Source organism: Phyllostomus discolor, chromosome 12, assembly GCF_004126475.2.
Source record: "Phyllostomus discolor isolate MPI-MPIP mPhyDis1 chromosome 12, mPhyDis1.pri.v3, whole genome shotgun sequence".
Taxonomy (NCBI): domain Eukaryota; kingdom Metazoa; phylum Chordata; class Mammalia; order Chiroptera; family Phyllostomidae; genus Phyllostomus; species Phyllostomus discolor.
The window spans coordinates 47,441-67,286 of NC_040914.2; positions in this window are offsets into that span (position 1 = coordinate 47,441).

The window sequence follows — 19,846 nt, forward strand, 5'->3', positions numbered from 1 at the left end:
GAGCATCCCCGCACCCCAGCCCACAGCAGTATCCCTGGGGAAAGACCTGATTCCCACACCCAGGGCCCAAAGCTGAGGAGCCAGTGCGAACTCCACTGGCCAAGGAAGAAAAGCCAAACAAATCATCCTTCAGCCTGCCTCAACCAGCAAGAGCAGAAAAACCGGTTTGGCCACATTGAAATCAAGAGACTTTTTAATTTGATTCTATTTTTTTAACAATTTTTAATTTTTTAAGTTTTATTGTTTTTATTCTCTTTTGATTTCTTTTTCCTCTCTTACCTGATTTCTTGTTTTATTCCTTCCTCCTTCCTGTCCTCCAATTTTATCTCTTCTTCCTTCCTTCGTCTGCCTTTTCTATTTTTTACTTTTTTAAATTTTTTCCTAAATACCTACAAGTGAGACAAAATCCTGGATCGGTGAAAAGACCAAAGTTGAACCCAAAGAAGGGACATCACAACAGCTGGGACACTGAGATAAATGTCACTCTGCTATTACAGAGAACCTGCAAGTTATTGCATATTTGTATTATTATTATTTTTCCAGTGTTCCTACATCTTTTTTTAACAGTATTTTTATATCCCTCTTCTTTTTGTATAGCCTGCTTTGCTAGGCTGGATTTATTGTATGACCTGACAGCTTTCCCCTGATATCTCTTTCTATACTGTATTACTAATCTACTGTCCATTAACTCACCTGTGTCCCATCAGCACACTACTCGATGTTCTGTACTCCCTATTCTTGTTACCTAGATCTCATAGACTCTGCCATATGAATGTTGCCATAATATTATTGTAAATAACTGCTGTTCCATGCAATTGTAATTACTTCACAACACCCCACCCCCAGATCTTAGCCCATTTCAAAGTTTCCTGAACTCTATTACTGTAGTGGTTAACTCTATTCTCTCACACACTACACCTATTTACTATCCTTTACTCTCACCTTACCCCAGAATCTGACCGCCCACAACCTCTCTGCTTTATAGATCCAACTCACAATCCTTCCTCCCCCAACAAGAGTCTTATCTTCTTTCCATCCTTTCTAAAAATCAGCTAGCTGGGTGGAAGACCATGGTTAACACTATAAATAGTGAAAGGATCTCCTATATCTTCCCTACTTGAAACTACTGTAAATACCATAGAATTCTCTGTTGCTGTCTTAAACCATTTTGCCTCCCCCCTCCAACTGATGACAAAAAAGAATAGGTGGAGGAGGTGAACACCAGGATACCTACTGGAAGACGAAACCCAACAACAAAGGAACCACTAACAGATAACAGCAGAAGAAGGTGAAGGAGGGAGTAGTAACCATACAAACCTCAATCCAGGACTTATCTGGAAATACAACTAAACAGTAGAGACAGTACAAACAACTGAACAAGATTTCTTTAAACCTTGTACACACAGAAGAACCAGCTTCAACACAACCTGCCCTCACCAGCACAACAAAATACAGAAGGTGGTGGACAGAGTGACCCACATTTAACCAGCTGGCGGGAAGGAACCACCAAAGAAAGACTCAACAACAATCAAAACCCAAAGGCAAACACAAAGCCAACTTAAATGACAGCCCAAGACCAGTGAGCTTCGGGGGTCAAGGAAACAGCACCATTGAAACTCACTACTACTCTACTAAAGAAGTTCACAACATAAACCCAGGGAGCCAGAACAGATCAATATAAGAAGCTGAGGCGAACAAGAAGAGTCTCACAAACAATGGGAAGACAAAGAAATAATCCCCAAATGAAAGGAAAGGAGGAAGCCTCAAAAAGAATGCTAAATGAAACAGAGGCAATTCAACTATCAGATATTGAATTCAAAGCAGTGATTGTCAGGAAGCTCAACGAGCTCACAATGAGCTACGAGAAACTACAGGGAAGCTACAATGAACTCAATGAAAACTACATCAGCATAAAAAAGGAAATAGAAACTCTCAACAAGGGCCAAGAGGAAATGAAGAATACAATTTCTGAACTGAAGAACACAGTAGAAGGAATGAAAAGCAGGATCCATGAAGCAGAAGATCGGATCAGCGAGCTAGAGGACAAAATAGAAGAAAACACCCAGAAAGAGCAAGAAAAGGAAAAGAGGCTCAGAAAAAATGAAGAGGGATTAAGAGAAATGCAAGACAATATGAAACGTAATAATATCCGCATAATAGGGATACCAGAAGGAGAAGAAGAAGAACAAGGGATACAAAACCTAGTTGAACAAGTGATGATGGAAAACTTCCCTAATTTGATGAGACAAAAAGTCACACAAATACACGAAACACAGAGAGTCCCAATCAAGAGGAACCCAAAGAGGCCCACCTCAAGATATATCATAATTAAAATAACAAAATTTCAAGACAGAGAGAACCTTAAAGGCAGCATGGGAGAAAAAGGAAGTAACATACAATGAGGCCCCAATAAGGCTAACAGCTGACTTCTCAATGGAAACACTCCAAGCCAGAGGAGAATGGCAAGAAATAATCCAAGTAATGAGAACCAGAGGCCTGCAACCATGACTACTTTACCAAGCAAGGCTCTCAATTAAGATAGAAGGCCAAATAAGAAGCTTCTCAGACAAAAGAAGTCTAAAAGAATACACCTCCACTAAACCAGCTCTGCAAGAGATGCTGAAGGGACTGCTTTAAGGAAAGAAAGGAAAAGAGAGAGTGAGAGAAGATCACATGTACATAAAAGGCAATGAATAAGTACCTATCAATAATAACCTTAAATGTAAATGGATTAAATGCTCCAATCAAAAGACATAGAATACCTGATTGGATAAGAAAACATGACCCACACATGTGCTGTCTACAAGAGACCCACCTCAGGATAAAAGATCTGCACAGGTTGAAAGTGAAGGGCTGGAAACAAATTTTCCAAGCAAATGGACAGGAAAAAAAAAGCCGGGGTAGCAATACTCATATCTGACAAAATAGACTTCCAAAGAAGGGCCATAAACAGAGACCCAGAAGGTCATTTCATAACACTCAAGGGAAGAATTCACCAAGAAGACATAAATATTGTAAATATATATGCACCCAATATAGGAGCACCCAAATACATAAAGAAAATCTTACAGGACTTCAAGAAAGATATGGACAGCACACAATTATTGTGGGGGATTTTAACACCCCTCTATCAAAAATGGACAGATCTTCCAAACAAAATATCAACAAAGATCTTGTGGCATTGAACAATACCCTAGGCGAACTGGGCTTTACTGATATTTACAGAACCCTCCATCCCAAAGAAGCTAAATACACATTTTTTTCAAATGTATATGGAATATTTTCAAAGATTGACCACATGATAGGACACAAAACAAGCCTCAACAATTTCAAAAAAATTGAAATCACACCAAGCAATTTCTTGAATCACAAGGGACTGAAACTAGAAACCAACCCCAAGGGAAAAAACCCAAAACACTCAAACTCATGGAGATTAAACAGCATGCTATTAAACAATGAATGGGTCAAGAATGATATTAGGGAAGAAATCAAACGGTTTTTGGAAACAAATGAAAACGAACTCACAACAACCCAAAACTTATGGACACAGCCAAGGCAGTCCTGAGAGGGAAGTTCATAGTGATACAGGCCCACCTATAAAAGTTAGAAACATTTCAAACAAACAACCTAACCCTACGTCTACAAGAACTTGAGGAACAACAACAAAGACAGCCCAGAGCAAGCAGAAGGAAGGAAATAACCAAGATCAGAGCAGAATTAAATGACATAGAGACTAAAAGCACAATTCTAAAGGTCAATGAATCCAAGAGTTGGTTCTTTGAAAAGATAAACAAAATCGACAAGCCTTTAAGCAGACTCATCAAGAAAAAAAGAGAGAAAGCCCAAATAAACACAATCAGAAATGAAAGAGGAGTGATTACAACAGATTCCACAGAAATACAAAGGATTGTAACAAATTACTACAAAGAGCTGTATGCCAAGAAATTTGAAAACCTAGATGAAATGGACAAATTTCTAGAAAAATATAATCTTCCAAAACTCAATAAAATGGAAGCAGAAAGCCTGAACAAACCAATAACAGCAAAAGAAATTGAAGCAGTAATCAAGAAACTCCCAACACACAAAAGCCCTGGACCAGATGGTTTCACAGGAGAATTCTACAAAGCATTTAAGGAAGAACTAACACCTATCCTTCACAGACTATTCCAAAAACTTCAAAAAGATGGAAGACTCCCAAACTCTTTTTATGAGGCCAACATCATCCTAATTCCAAAACCAGATAAAGACACAACAAAGAAAGAAAACTATAGGCCAATATTGCTGATGAACATTGATGCCAAAATCCTCAATAAGATACTGGCAAACCGCATCCAACAGTACATTAAGAAGATCATACACCATGACCAAGTGGGATTCATTCCAGGTATGCAAGGATGGTACAATATTCACAAATCAGTAAATGTAATACATCACATAAACAAAAGCAAAGACAAAAACCACAGAATCATATCAATAGATGCAGAAAAAGCATTTGATAAGGTACAGCACCCATTTATGATAAAACACTCAGTAAAGTGGGAATAGAGGGAGCATTCCTCAACATAATAAAGGCTATATATGAGAAACCTACAGCCAACATTATACTCAATGGGCAAAAATTAAAATCTTTTCCACTAAGATCAGGAACAAGACAAGGATGTCCACTTTCACCACTTCTGTTCAATATAGTACTGGGAGTTCTAGCGACAGCAATCAGACAAGAAAAAGAAATAAAAGGCATCCAAATTGGAAAGGAGGAAACAAAACTGTCACTGTTTGCAGATGACATGATAGTGTACATAGAAAATCCTATAGACTCCACCAAAAAACTGCTTGACCTAATAAATGAATTTGGTAAAACAGCGGGATACAAAGTCAATATCCAGAAATCAAAGGCATTTCTGTACACCAACAATGAAACAGCAGAAGCAGAAATCAAGAAAAAAATCCCATTTGAAATAGCAAAAAGGAAAATAAAATACCTAGGAATAAACCTAACCAAAGAGGTAAAAGACCTGTATTCAGAAAACTACATAACACTGAGGAGAGAAATCAAGGAGGACACAAACAAATGGAAACATATACCGTGTTCATGGATTGGAAGAATTAATATCATTAAAATGTCCATACTACCAAAAGCAATCTACACATTCAATGCAATACCGATTAAAGTACCAATGGCATATTTCACAGACATAGAACAAACACTTCAACAATTTATATGGAACCATAAACGACCCCGAATAGCTGCTGCAATTCTGAGAAAGAAGAGTAAAGTAGGAGGAATCACAATACCTGACATTAAACTATACTACAAGGCCACTGTAATCAAAACAGCCTGGTACTGGCATAAAAACAGGCACATGGACCAATGGAACAGAACAGAGAACCCAGAAATAAACCCAAGCCTCTACGGTCAATTAATATTCGACAAAGGAAGCAGCAACATAAAATGGAATAAAAATAGCCTCTTCAACAAATGGTGTTGGGAGAACTGGACAGCTACGTGCAAAAAAATGAAACTCGAGCACCAACGTACACCTTATACAAAAATAGATTCAAGGTGGATAAAAGACTTAAATATAAAGCGTGACACCATTAAAGTCCTAGAAGAGAACGTAGGTAGGAAAATCTCAGATATTTCACGCAGAAACTTTTTTACTGACTTGTCTCCTAGAGCAAGGGACATAAAGGAAAGAATAAACAAATGGGACCTCATCAAAATTAAAAGCTTTTGCACAGCTAAGGAAAACAGTATCAAAATAAAAAGAGAACCAACTGTATGGGAAAACATATTTGCTAATGATACCTCAGACAAGGGTTTAATCTCCAAAATATATAAAGAACTTACGCGACTCCACTCTAAGAAGACAAGTAACCCAATTAAAAAATGGGCAAAGGACTTGAACAGACACTTCTCCAAGGAGGACATACAGAAAATCCAAAGACACATGAAGCGATGTTCAATATCGCTAGCCATCAGAGAGATGCAGATTAAAACCACAATGAGATACCACTTCCCACCAGTCAGAATGGCCATCATAAACAAAGCAACAAACAACAAGTGTTGGAGAGGTTGTGGAGAAACGGGGTCCCTGGTGCACTGTTGGTGGGACTGCAGACTGGTACAACCACTATGGAAAGCAGTTTGGAACTTCCTCAGAAAACTAAAAATGGATCTGCCTTTTGACCCAGCAATTCCATTGCTGGGACTCTATCCTAAGAACACTAAAACACCAATACAAAAGAACCTTTGCACCCCGATGTTCATAGCAGCACAATTTACAATAGCTAGGTGCTGGAAGCAACCTAGATGCCCATCAGTAAATGAATGGATCAAAAAACTATGGTACATTTACACAATGGAATTCTATGCAGCAGAAAGAAAGAAGGAGCTCATACCCTTTGCAACAGCATGGATGGAGCTGGAAAGCATTATGCTAAGTGAAACAAGCCAGGCAGTGAAAGACAAATACCACATGATATCACCTTTAACAGGAATCTAAACAACAAAACAAAACAAAACAAAAAACTAGCAAAATATAACCAAAGACACTGAAATAGGGGATAGTCTGACAGTGGCCAGAGGGGAGAGAAGAGGGAATTTCAGGGGGGAATGGGTAGGGATTACAGGAACAAATTTGGAGGACACATGGACAAAAACTAAGGGTGGGGGGTAATGGGGGGAAGGGGGGAGGGTTGGGTGGAGGGGCTGGAATGGGAGTAGGGGGGAGAAAACTGTACTTGAACAATGATTGAAATAAAAAAAAAAGAAAGAAAAAAAATGATTTATTGTACAATCTTCTAATAATAATAAAAACATTAAAATTACTCACAATCCCATAAAAAAAAAAGAAAAAAATCCCATTTGAAATAGCAAAAAGGAAAATAAAATACCTAGGAATAAACCTAACCAAAGAGGTAAAAGACCTGTATTCAGAAAACTACATAACACTGAGGAGAGAAATCAAGGAAGACACAAACAAATGGAAACATATACCGTGTTCATGGATTGGAAGAATTAATATCATTAAAATGTCCATACTACCCAAAGCAATTTACACATTCAATGCAATACCTATTAAAGTACCAATGGCATATTTCACAGACATAGAACAAACACTTCAACAATTTATATGGAACCATAAACGACCCCGAATAGCTGCTGCAATTTTGAGAAAGAAGTGTAAAGTAGAAGGGATCACAATACCTGACACTAAACTATACTACAAGGCCACTGTAATCAAAACAGGCTGGTACTGGCATAAAAACAGGCACATAGACCAATGGAACAGAACAGAGAACCCAGAAATAAACCCAAGCCTCTACGGTCAATTAATATTTGACAAAGGAAGCAGCAACATAAAATGGAATAAAAATAGCCTCTTCAACAAATGGTGTTGGGGGAACTGGACAGCTACGTGCAAAAAAATGAAACTCGAGCACCAACTTACACCTTATACAAAAATAGATTCAAGGTGGATAAAAGACTTAAATATAAAGTGTGACACCATTAAAGTCCTAGAAGAGAACGTAGGTAGGAAAATCTCAGATATTTCACGCAGAACCTTTTTTACTGACTTGTCTCCTAGAGCAAGGGACATAAAGGAAAGAATAAACAAATGGGACCTCATCAAAATTAAAAGCTTTTGCACAGCTAAGGAAAACAGTATCAAAATAAAAAGAGAACCACCTGTATGGGAAAACATATTTGCCAATGATACCTCAGACAAGGGTTTAATCTCCAAAATATATAAAGAACTTACATGACTCCACTCTAAGAAGACAAGTAACCCAATTAAAAAATGGGCAAAGGACTTGAACAGACACTTCTCCAAGGAGGACATACAGAAAATCCAAAGACACATGAAGCGATGCTCAATATTGCTAGCCATCAGACAGATGCAGATTAAAACCACAATGAGATACCACTTCACACCAGTCAGAATGGCCATCATAAACAAAGCAACAAACAACAAGTGTTGGAGAGGATGTGGAGAAACGGGGTCCCTGGTGCACTGTTGGTGGGACTGCAGACTGGTACAACCACTATGGAAAGCAGTTTGGAACTTCCTCAGAAAACTAAAAATGGATCTCCCTTTGACCCAGCAATTCCATTGCTGGGACTCTATCCTAAGAACACTGAAACACCAATACAAAAGAACCTTTGCACCCTGATGTTCATAGCAGCACAGTTTACAATAGCTAGGTGCTCGAAGCAACCTAGATGCCCATCAGTAAATGAATGGATCAAAAAACTGTGGTACATTTACACAATGGAATTCTATGCAGCAGAAAGAAAGAAGGAGCTCATACCCTTTGCAACAGCATGGATGGAGCTGGAAAGCATTATGCTAAGTGAAACAAGCCAGGCAGCGAAAGACAAATACCACATGATATCACCTTTAACAGGGATCTAAACAACAAAACAAAACAAAACAAAAACTAGCAAAATATAACCAAAGACACTGAAATAGGGGATATTCTGACAGTGACCAGAGGGGAGAGAAGAGGGAATTTCAGGGGGGAATGGGTAGGGATTACAGGAACAAATTTGGAGGACACATGGACAAAAACTAGGGGTTGTGGGGTAATGGGGGGAAGGGGGGAGGGTTGGGTGGAGGGGCTGGAATGGGAGTAGGGGGGAGAAAACTGTACTTGAACAATGATTAAAATAAAAAAGAAAGGAAAAGAAAGAAAGAAAGAAAGAAAGAAAGAAATAAAGAAGAAAGAAAGAAAGAAAGAAAGAAAAGAAAAGAAAGAAAGGGAAAGAAAAAAGAAGAAGAAGAAAGAGAAACCCAAAGAAAGCAACGCCAGAAAGCCACGACAAGACGAAAAAAAGAAAATCGAAAGAAAGAAGCAAGCAAAGAACGTGAAGAAGAAAGGAAAACTGAGGAAGTGAAGGAAGGAAGGAAGGAAGGAAGGAAGGGGAAAGAAAGAAGAAAGAAAGAAATTAATTCAGTGTAGAATATCATGTCAGTTTACCTGCTTTTTTATTCAGTTTACTTTTTTTATTCAGATGTATTTTATTTTTTTGACTGCTATGTATAAATATTCCATTATTATTTTTAATAACAGTAATGAGAGTAGATATTCTTGACATGTTTTTTGTCTTTAACATGTTTTCATTATTTCACAGTTGAGTATTATGTGAGCTGTGAGGCTGTTATATATAGCAGTTATCAAGCTGAGATCTTTCCTTTTACTAGCATTCTTTGAAATACTTTTATCAGTAATGCATATTTAGTTCTCCAAAGGCTTTTCCTGTATCTTTCAAATAATCATATGATTCTTGTTTTTGGTTTTCAATGTGATGGATTACATTGATTGTTTCCTGCATGTTGAGCCATTCTTGTATCAGCGGTAAAATTCACAAATGATCAGAGTACATAATCCTGTAAAAATATTATTAAATTTGGTTTGCTACTGTTTTTTGGAGAATTTTGGTCTGGAAATTTTTCAACAGTATAGGTCTATCAATCTATCTGGTGACCCTTCGTTTGCAGGCCAATGTTCAAGCCATACCAGCCAGGGCTCTATTAACCACATATTTTGACCACAATGGTAAGAAACTGGATATCAAATATAGGTAAAAAAAAACAAAAACAAATAATACATTTGTAATTATTTCAAAGTACTACCAAACACTCAAGAAATCAAATGTTAAAACAATGAGCCCTGGCTGGTGTGGCTCAGTGGAATTAGCATCAGCCCATGAATGAAAATATTGCTGGTTTGATTCCCAATCAGAGCACAAGCCTGGGTTTTAGGCCAGGTCCCCAGTAAGGGGTATGTGAGAAGCAACCACTGATTGATGTTTCTCTCTCTCTCTTTCTCACTAACTTCCCCCAGTCTAAAAAAATTAATGAATAAAATACTTTTAAAAAATTAAACAGAAAACCCACAACTACACTGAGACAAATAAAAATGCAAATCTGGTCTTAAAAATCTGCATTTATGAAAAACTCTTGTAAGAGGAGACTATAACTATACAGTTCTAACTAAAGAGCAGAAAATTTTCAATGAAATTGTTTCAATTTCTAAATACATTAGAAAAAGATGTAGCAAAACAAAAAGTAAGTTGAAATAAAAAAAAACACACAAACATCCATGCCATAATAAAGAAAGAAGAGAGCCAATGTAAAGACTAATAAAACTAATGGCTACTTCTTTGATATGGTAATAAATTTGAAAAGCCTCTAATAAAACCCATCAAGCAGTAAAGAGACAAAACAAAATAAGTACAACCAGAAAAGAGAGTAACAATCAACACTACAAAAACAGAAAGAATTTTTAAAGAATACCATCAACAATTATATACAACAAATTTGACCATCTAATTAAATGGAAACATTTTAAATAATACTCCTTTTGAAGGCTAAATCATGACAAATCACATTATCTGAACAAAACAACTACTAGAAATACATTTGAGTCAGTAATTGAAACACCCAAAAAGAAAAGCTGAGGCCCAGATAGATTTACAGGGGAATTCTAACAAATATTTTAAAAATGCAGCATATACACTTCTCAACCAATTCATACATTGATGAAGTTCACTTACAAATTTATTGTATGAGGCCAGCATTACTTTGATACCCAAAATACAGCAAGACACTGCAAAAATAAATAAATAAAGAGGGAGAGAGAGAGAGGAAGCCTTACAGGCCTATATTTTTCATAAATGTACACACTGAAATTCTCAAAAACTTACTTATACTAAACCAAATGAAATGATATATTAAAATAATGATAAATCTTAATCAAGTATGAATTATACCAGGGATGTAAGAGTGGCTCAAAATCCGGAAACAATTGATGTTATTCACCACATCAAAAAAATCATATGAATACTCAAGAGATACAGAAAAAGAAATAGAATACTATATGCATTATTGATAAAAAATATTTCCAAGAACACTTAAAGAAGGAAAAAATCTCAGCTTGACAAAGAGTATATATGTCAAACTCAAAACTAAGGGTATACTCAATTGTAAAATAAATAAAGTGTTTCCTCTAAAATGAAAAACATGAAGAGTGTCCACTTAATTACTATCATTTGAAACAGATTAGAATAATTAAACTAGCAATCAGAGGGGGAAAATAAAATACATCTAAATGAAAAAGAATTAAAACTGTCACTATTTGCAGGTGATATGATACCCTCTATAGAATTTCTTAAAGAATTCAAGCAAGTTGAATTAATAAAGTAATTCACTAAAAACAAAATGCAAACTGTACAAAAATCTTCCACATTCATATACAATAATAACACAGAAGAAAAGGTAAAGAAAGTAATCCCATTGGCACAACTGCATGAAGAATAAATAAATGCCTCTGAATTGACATCAACAAAGAGGTTAAATATCTGGACTCTCAAGATTATAGGACACTGAAGAAATTGAAAATAACACCAAAAAATGGAAAGACAAACCATTCCAATATATCAGAAGGATTAAATTGTTATAATTGCAATATATCCCAAAGCAATTAACTGGTTCAACTGAAATCCTATCAAACTACTATGCATTCTTCTAAGAACTGAAAACCTTGAAATGTATATGGAGCCACAAATACCTAAAATAAGCAAATAAATTTAGAGAAGAAAGAGCAAAGTTATAGATATCACTCCCCATGTTCTCAAACAATACTATAAAGCTACAATAATCAAAACAGAATGGTATTGGCACAAAACAGACATTTAAAACATTGGAACAGTATAGAGTGGCCAGGAGTAAACCCTCTTACATGAACAACTAATGTATGACAGAGAAGGTAAAGGTATACACTGTAGAGTTGACAGGCTTTTCAGCAGCTCATCCTGGAAAAAACAAATTATATGTATACAACAAACATAGGACATACTCTTACATCATATTCAAAAATAAACTTAAATACCAACCTCACCCACCTCTCCACATTTTCAACTGATGGCAGCCCTGCTTCTCTCTTACCCACATCTGCTTGCCTTCAATGGAAGTTAGAAGCCAACAATTCCCTGCTTCAGAGATAATTCCAGATCCACCAACCATGTTTTGCCTGTCAACTGACTCCATTCCTGCCTACATTCCCTGCTTCCCAACTGATGTCAGGCATGGTTAAGTCTCCTTGTGTTTTAAGTTATGCCAGATGTGGGGTAAATGGAGGCACACTGGCTCTTCACAGAGGTGTCTGGACAACCAAGGGAAGTAGTTTCCCAAGTAGTTGTACTTGTCACCTTGAGACTGTGTCAGATAAATTGTTCCCATAGCCTTGAGTAGGCTGACATGCATAGTATGAAGCTCTGTTGGGTAATTCTGTTGGCACCTTGCAGGCTTTGTTTAAAATCTAGTATTTAAGTATGTAGTGGATCCCTCAGGATGTCATGCTGGGTGATAAGAGACATTCAGTGGTAAACACTGAGTGCCACGCTGGGTTTCTACACAGAGGGAAGAGGGGAGAGGTGGCATGCAGTGGGACACACAGCTTGCAGTGTGTATGCTTTGCCCATCCTTGAATAACGGCATGTCAGACATCCCAACAGCTCCACAAATATACTTCCATCTGCCAGAATCTCATGACTCTGTCTGGCCTTGAATGGTCACAACACACCAGATGTATCATATATAGTTCAATGAATGAACTTCATCCAAAACAGTACCAGTTATTTCCGTGTGTGTTATACTTATCTACTGCTTTGATAGATCTTTTATCTGGCTGCAAAGATCAATAGTTAAGACCAGATAGAAACCATCTCAAATTCCTTTAAAAATTGCATTCCACCTGTTTTTTTAACCTCACAGGGCCCAGAAGCCAATGAGGAAGAAGGCAGAAAGCTTTTCATGGGTGAGGGAAAATTTATTTAGATGAAAACTCACAGAAAGTACAGCAATATATACTGCAAGATGGGGTAATAGGTAAGCACTTGCCATGGCTCATCCAGTTGATCCTACCAAAATAATACAAGGTTTGCTTTCTAACACCCACTTTGTATATAAGCAAACTGAGCCTCAGAGAGATAAGGAAAATTCTCAGGACACAGCCTGGTGTTGGGAAGAGTCACATCGTACCAAGGTTGTGTCCATGCTCACGTAGTAAAAAGCTGGTCTAGGATATGTTGTACTGTACTAAATACCAGACAAAAGAACAGGTGGGTCATCAGTTTTAAAATGTTTTGACAGGGTTGGCTGCTACGATGGACATTATGAAAATACTCTGTATTATGCATTCTAAAAAATCTTCAAAGCAACAATCAGATGTCATCTTCATATTTAGTTAGACACAAACAGACACAATGTAAACACCATCACCAAAAACCACTAAAAGAATGACAATGTGGAGCTCCTACAGGAACTCAGAGTCCTTCAGGGACACATGTATAAAGACAGAGTCCCCATACTGAAATAATTTCTGACCTTTAAATGAGCTATCATGAGATAGTTGATGAAGAGGAATTAGGTGATCCTTCTTTTCAAGGCATTTTTTTACTTAGGAACAAGAGACCTCCCTTTTTCCCATGTATGAATAGTCTGTATAAAGAGCATTTTCTCAGTGACTCTACAACAAATAACTCGAATGCACAGATGGGAAAACAGATTTAAATATGTCAAATGATTCTCAAGTTCCTTCAGGCCAGCATTGAGAGTGACCAAAAGTCTGACAACACCACATTCCCTCTGAGCTACTGAACCTTGGCCTCCCCTGACATGAAAGGAGAAGTTCTGAAGGATTTTATTCCTGTGACACTTAAAGACAGTGTACAGGAAACACACATGATAGGAATCCACTTGATTTTGTAAAAAAAAAAAAAAAGGCACAGATATTTTTTTATTTAATAAAGTTTTAATGCCTTCATTTTAGAAATTTTGGATTTAGTAAAGAGACAAATGCTTGGTGATTTAAAGAAGATATATAACCTTTGCCAGGCACAGTATCTGATCACATGACTTGTAAAATAAAAAATCCACATCACTGGTAAATGGCTGACATCTGATACAAAATATTGGTAAAAAAATTGTGCACATCAATGACAACTGTGATAATGCTGGACAACTTTACACCATAAGGACTGAGTTGGAAACAATTATAAATTTCAAGTGAAGCTTGATTCAAAAAAAAAACCACCATCAGAGACTGCTGGAGGTGATGTCATTGGGAAAGAATTTTTAGTTCAAATTTGGCTGTAGCTATGAAACACATGAATATATTACATATGCATATCTTTCTACCAGCACCCTCATTTCTGTGTAAGTCACTTCAGCCAAGCTGTGGCATGCGTTAAAAGTTCAAATGTGTTTTCCAAATTCATAATTTGAAGTCTAAAGGCCATTTACCTCATAGTGTGCCTGTATTTAGATTGATAGTTTTTAGGGAAATAATGTTAAGTGAGTTAATTTGAGTGGGTGTTAATCCAATAAAAGTGGAGTCTTTATCAAATGGTCATGTCACAGAGTAGTATAGAGGAAACACCTGGGAACAAGAAGTTTAAACAGATGATTTCCAGCCAAGATGGAGACATAGGTAGACATACTGTGCCTCCTCACACAACCAAAAGAAGGACAACACAATTTAAAAACAAAAAAACAACCAAAACTGACAGAAAATCAAACTGTATGGAAGTCTGACAACCAAGGAGTTAAAGAAGACACATTCATCCAGACCAGTAGGGTGTCCAGACCAAGTGGAGATGGGTGTCCAGAGAGGACTTGAGGCAAGGTGGTGGCTGGTGGGCCCAGCACCGGATTGTGGAGCAGGGCTTGCAAGGCTGAAGCTGGATGGAAAGACTGGCAGTGGCAGGTGGAGCGGGTGGTTTCACATTTGTGTGCAGATAATCCAGGAGGAACAACTGGGGAGAGACTGTGCAACCCAGAGCTCCAGCATGGGAAAATAAAGCTTCAAACCAGTGATTAAAAACACCTGTGGGGGGTTGCGGCAGCAGTGGGAGAACTTCCCAGCCTCACAGGAGAGTGTGCTGGAGAGGGTCCTAGAATGTACACAAGCCAACTCACCTGGGAATCAGCATGAGAGGGGCCCCATTTGCCTACAGGAAGTAAGAGAAGTGACTGAAAGTGGGCGGAGAGCAAAACAAATGCCATCATTCCCTCTCAGACCACTTCCCCACATACAGCATCACAATGAAGCAACATAGGTTACCCCCCTTAGGTGAATACCTAAGGCTCTGCCCCTCACTATGTAACAGGCACATCAAGACAAAAAAACAATGGCATAAATGAAAGAACAGATCAAAGCTCCAGAAAAAATACAACTAAGTGATGAAGAGATAGCCAACCTATCAGATGCACAGTTCAAATCACTGGGAATCAGAATGCTCACAGAATTTGTTTAATTTGGTCACAAATTAGATGAAAAAATGAAGGCTACGCTAAGTGAAATAAAGGAAAATGTACAGGGAACCAATAGTGATGGGAAGGAAACTGGGACTGAGATCAATGGTGTGGACCAGAAGGAAGAAAGAAACATCCAACCAGAAAAGAATGAAGAAACAAATTCCAAAAAATGAGGAGAGGCTTAGGAACCTCCAGGACATCTTTAAGCATTCCAACATCTGAATTATAGGGGTACCAGAAGGGGAAGAGGAAGAGCAACAAGTGGAAAACTTATCTGAACAAATAATGAAGGAGAACTTCCCCAATCTGGCAAAGGAAATAGACTCCCAGGAAGTCCAGGAAGCTCAGGGAGTCCCAAAGAAGTTGTACCCAAGGGGGGACACACCAAGGCACATCAGAATGACATTAGTCAAGATTAAAATGAAGGAAAGAATCCTAGAAGCAGCAAGAGAGAAGGAGACAGTTATGTACAAAGCAGTTCCTATCAGACTGTCAGTTGATTTCTCAAAAGAGACCTTGCAGGCAAGAAGGGGCTGAAAAGAAGTATTCCAAGTCATGAAAGGCAAGGACCTACATCCAAGATTGCTCTATCCAGCAAAGCTTTCATGTAGAATGGAAGGGCAGATCAAGTGCTTCTCAGATAAGGTCAAGTTCAAGGAGTTCATCATCACCAAGCCCTTATTTCATGAAATGATAAAGGGATTTATCGAATAAACAGAAGATAAAAATATGAACAGTAAAATGACAGCAAATTCACAATAATTAACAACCACACCTAAAAAGCAACAAAAGCAAACTAAGCAAACAACTAGAACAGGAATAGAATCACAGAAATGCAGATCACATGGAGGGTTAGCAACAGGGGAGTTGGCGGGGGAGAGAAGGGGAAAAGGTACAGAGAATAAGTAGCATAGATGGTAGGTAGAAAATAGACAGACGGAGGGGAAGAATAGTACAGGAAATGTAGAAGCCAGAGAACTTATATGTATGACCCATGGACATGAACTAAAAAAGGGGAATGTAGATGGGAGTAAAGGGGAAAATGGGACAACTGTAATAGCATAATCAATAAAATATATTTTTTTAAAAAAAGAAGTTTAAACACACTTACCTGCAAGACAGGGAAAGGCTCCTTAGGAGAAACCAATTCAGCCCACAACCTAATCTCAAAATTCGAGCTTCCAGAAGTGTAAGTTAAAAAGTATGTTGTTTACACACACCAACATAGTACTACATATTGACAGCACAAGCAAACTAATATTCCTCATCAGAAGACAGTTTAGATATTTTTGGCCGAACTGCAGATATGGGCACTGAATCTAATCAAGTCATGGTCTATGGGCATTGTTAGATTGTGACCCTGTGAAAAATGCTTTCCCTTGTGGAAATTCATGAAAAGAAGCAAGGTCACAGCTTTTGACCTTGGGGCTCTAGGTTTGTTGTAAGACAAGTTACATAAAAACTGTGGCAATAACATAATCACATCTACCATTTTGTGCATAAATGTACAAATGATGCTATTAAATGTGATAGTGGGTATGTGTCTGAGAAGAACAGAAAGGACAATGGTGCTGTTACACAAACACCTTAGGAAGAGAGTTCCATGAAAACTGTAGCCAAATGCAAGATGCTTATGGTTTGCTGTGAAATAAAACAACATACCATTTTCTCTAATATTCCCACAAATATGTGACAACTGACATTCTACACTTTCATTTAGCAGCTTATGGTGAAGAGAATGGAGGCTCAGATTTCACTGGGAGTGGGACAGTGTGATGCCTAGTGTGAGACTCTGGGAGTGTCCCAATGACTGCATAGACAAGTCTGGGATATGGGCTGGCTCTTGTCATCTTAAGATCTGGCCTGTACAGAATTTCTGTGCCCACAATCACTTCTGACAGTTTTTGACTGTTGTTGTTTTGGTGTACCTGCTTCTTGTCTAAGGCCACAGAGAGTTTGTACATATCTAACTGCTTCACCATGAGTTTCTGTGTGGAGCTTTGTAACAATGTTGTGTGGCATTCAGTCACATAACTTCAGGGGCTGCCTGGGCATTGCCACAGAATGGACCACCAATAGAATTTGTTAAAATTTATTCTGATCAGGTATAGAGGAAATACTATGTAAACTTCCAACCTTAAAACAAACCAAAGAGCACCTCAGTAGCTCAGGCTTATAAAAATGTAGATTAGTATGTTCACCCAGCATTCCCTTCTTTTTTTAATAATTGTATTTTAATTATTGTTCAAGTACAGTTCTCTGTCTTTTACTCCCATCCCTTCTTATTCTGCAAGCCATGACCTGAGGTACACAAATGACAGGCCTAGCAGACTGCTTCACTGAACTGCAATACCTAACAAACTGCTTCAGACCAGGAAAGCCACCCTCTTCTCTTGACATTTTCCCCACAACACAACACAACAGATTGGCAATGGCTGCATTGCTGCCCATGTGGAATCACAGTAATGGCCCAAATTGCCTGAGAATACTTAAAGGTGAATGAACAAAGGTGTTAGAGGAAAAGCTGGGTTCACTGTTTATAGTGAGGGAAACAGTTTTATTATGACCTTTCCCAAAAAACACATCCAGAGATAGTATTGAGACAAGTGGTAAATACTTTGTTCCCTCAACCATCTTCAGAAAAGTAAACTTCATATGGACCTGTCTCTAAAATGTGGGTGTCTAATTACCAGATTCCTTCTCTTTTGTTCTCAATGAGGAAGTGAGCCAACTTTTAAAGGTTGCATTACCTGGGTGCCGTTTTCTAAATAGATTTAGCTGAAAGGTTCTCAGGGCTCTTGACTGCTCACCCAGGACACCTCCATTAATATACAAATGCATCAGGCACAGGTTTTCCCAGATTCCTAGGAAGGTAATAAGGGTCCCAGGTTTCAGACGGAAGAGCTGAATTCAAACATTTGTTTACTGACCAGTTTAGTGCCATTGTGTTTCTTTGGAGTCTCCTGTGACCCAACTGTCTCACTGGTAATGAGGACTAGAACTAACTTCTAGAGCCATTGCCACAGGTGTATGACATACAACCAAAAACACTGTGGGCTGGTGTTGTATGTGTTTGGTGGAAAACCTCAAACATGGCAAAATTACCACAAAAAAAGAAGGAAAAATGTAGCTGGAAATATTAAATCAGGTCCCAGGTTCAACAATATGATTTTGGAAAAATCATACTACTGGAGACATTTTTTTTGGTACTCACCTTCATAGGGTTAACATTAAGAAAACATCTAAATGTTATTACTTCTGCCATACAACTTTCCATGGACTCCTGTTATGCATTGAACTATACATTCTGCTCATATCTGTTTACCTGGTGAGTAGCCTCCATGTTGGCTTCCCATGGATGCTGTCTGTCAATATGAATATGTCTGTGTCAACACTAAGTGGACTTCAAGTAGCTTCTCCACAACAAAGCCAATGTGATGTGAAGTCACATGTGTTCCAAATAAAAATAATGTCATCCTGGTCAGGTGGCTCAGTTGGTTGCAGCATCATCCCATTCACCAAAATGTTGCTGGTTAAGTCTCCAGTCAGGGGTTCAATCCCTGATAAGGGAGGGTATACAAAATCAAGTAATCGATGTTTCTCTCTCACACAATTATTTTCTTTCTCTCTCTGTTTCTCTCTCTCTTCCTCCCTCTCTGAAAAAAAGATGTATCTTTGTGTGAAGATTTTTTTAAAATTATTTTTAAAAATATCACTTTTCACTTATTTACTTCCTTGAATATTACACTTATATATCTCTAATGTTGTTTTAACCACTCTCTTCCTTTTCTCCTATCTTTCTCTTTATTTCTCTTTTTTATATATCCTTAGGGGGTTGGTGTTCTATAGGAATGTATTCAGTTGTGGACAATGTTACCAAATGTCCTACCATGAAGAATGCATCACCCACAACACAAGTGATTTGCCTAACATGTCAATGGTTAACACATAACAAGAGTCCCAACACTGATGCACATGATGTGTTACTGTGTATTAGTTTTCAGATTCTTTATATGTGGTATGTGGCTGGAAGCACTGAAGGCTGTTGATGTGGCCTCTCTGTTGGAACAGATGTGTGTTCTTTAGGACTTATATGGTAAAAACTCTGAGGTGCTAAATTTTGTCACATTATTTCCAGTCAATATTGCATGAGAGAGATACGAGGTTCAGAAGAATAGAAATGTTCAGAGCAAGGCCTGAGGGCCAGTAACCTGAGAGACAAGGGCTGTCCCTGCTTTAAAGCTGCAAAGTCATGAAAGGAGGTATCACCTGAGCAAGATCAGTCTTGAGCCACAATGAAATTCTGCAAACACAGGTGTTCTTACACATTCCTGTTCTGAGGTCTGAGCTGTTGAGGGAAAAGGACCTGAGTGAAAGATAATTATATGAAGAGTGTCAGTACTGAAAATGAGGAGCAAAACTAACATAAATTAAAAAACAAGGAGATTTAACTATGCCTGACATCAGTTGGAAAGCAGGGAATATAGGCAGGAATGGATTCAGTCAGAAGGCAGAGAGAG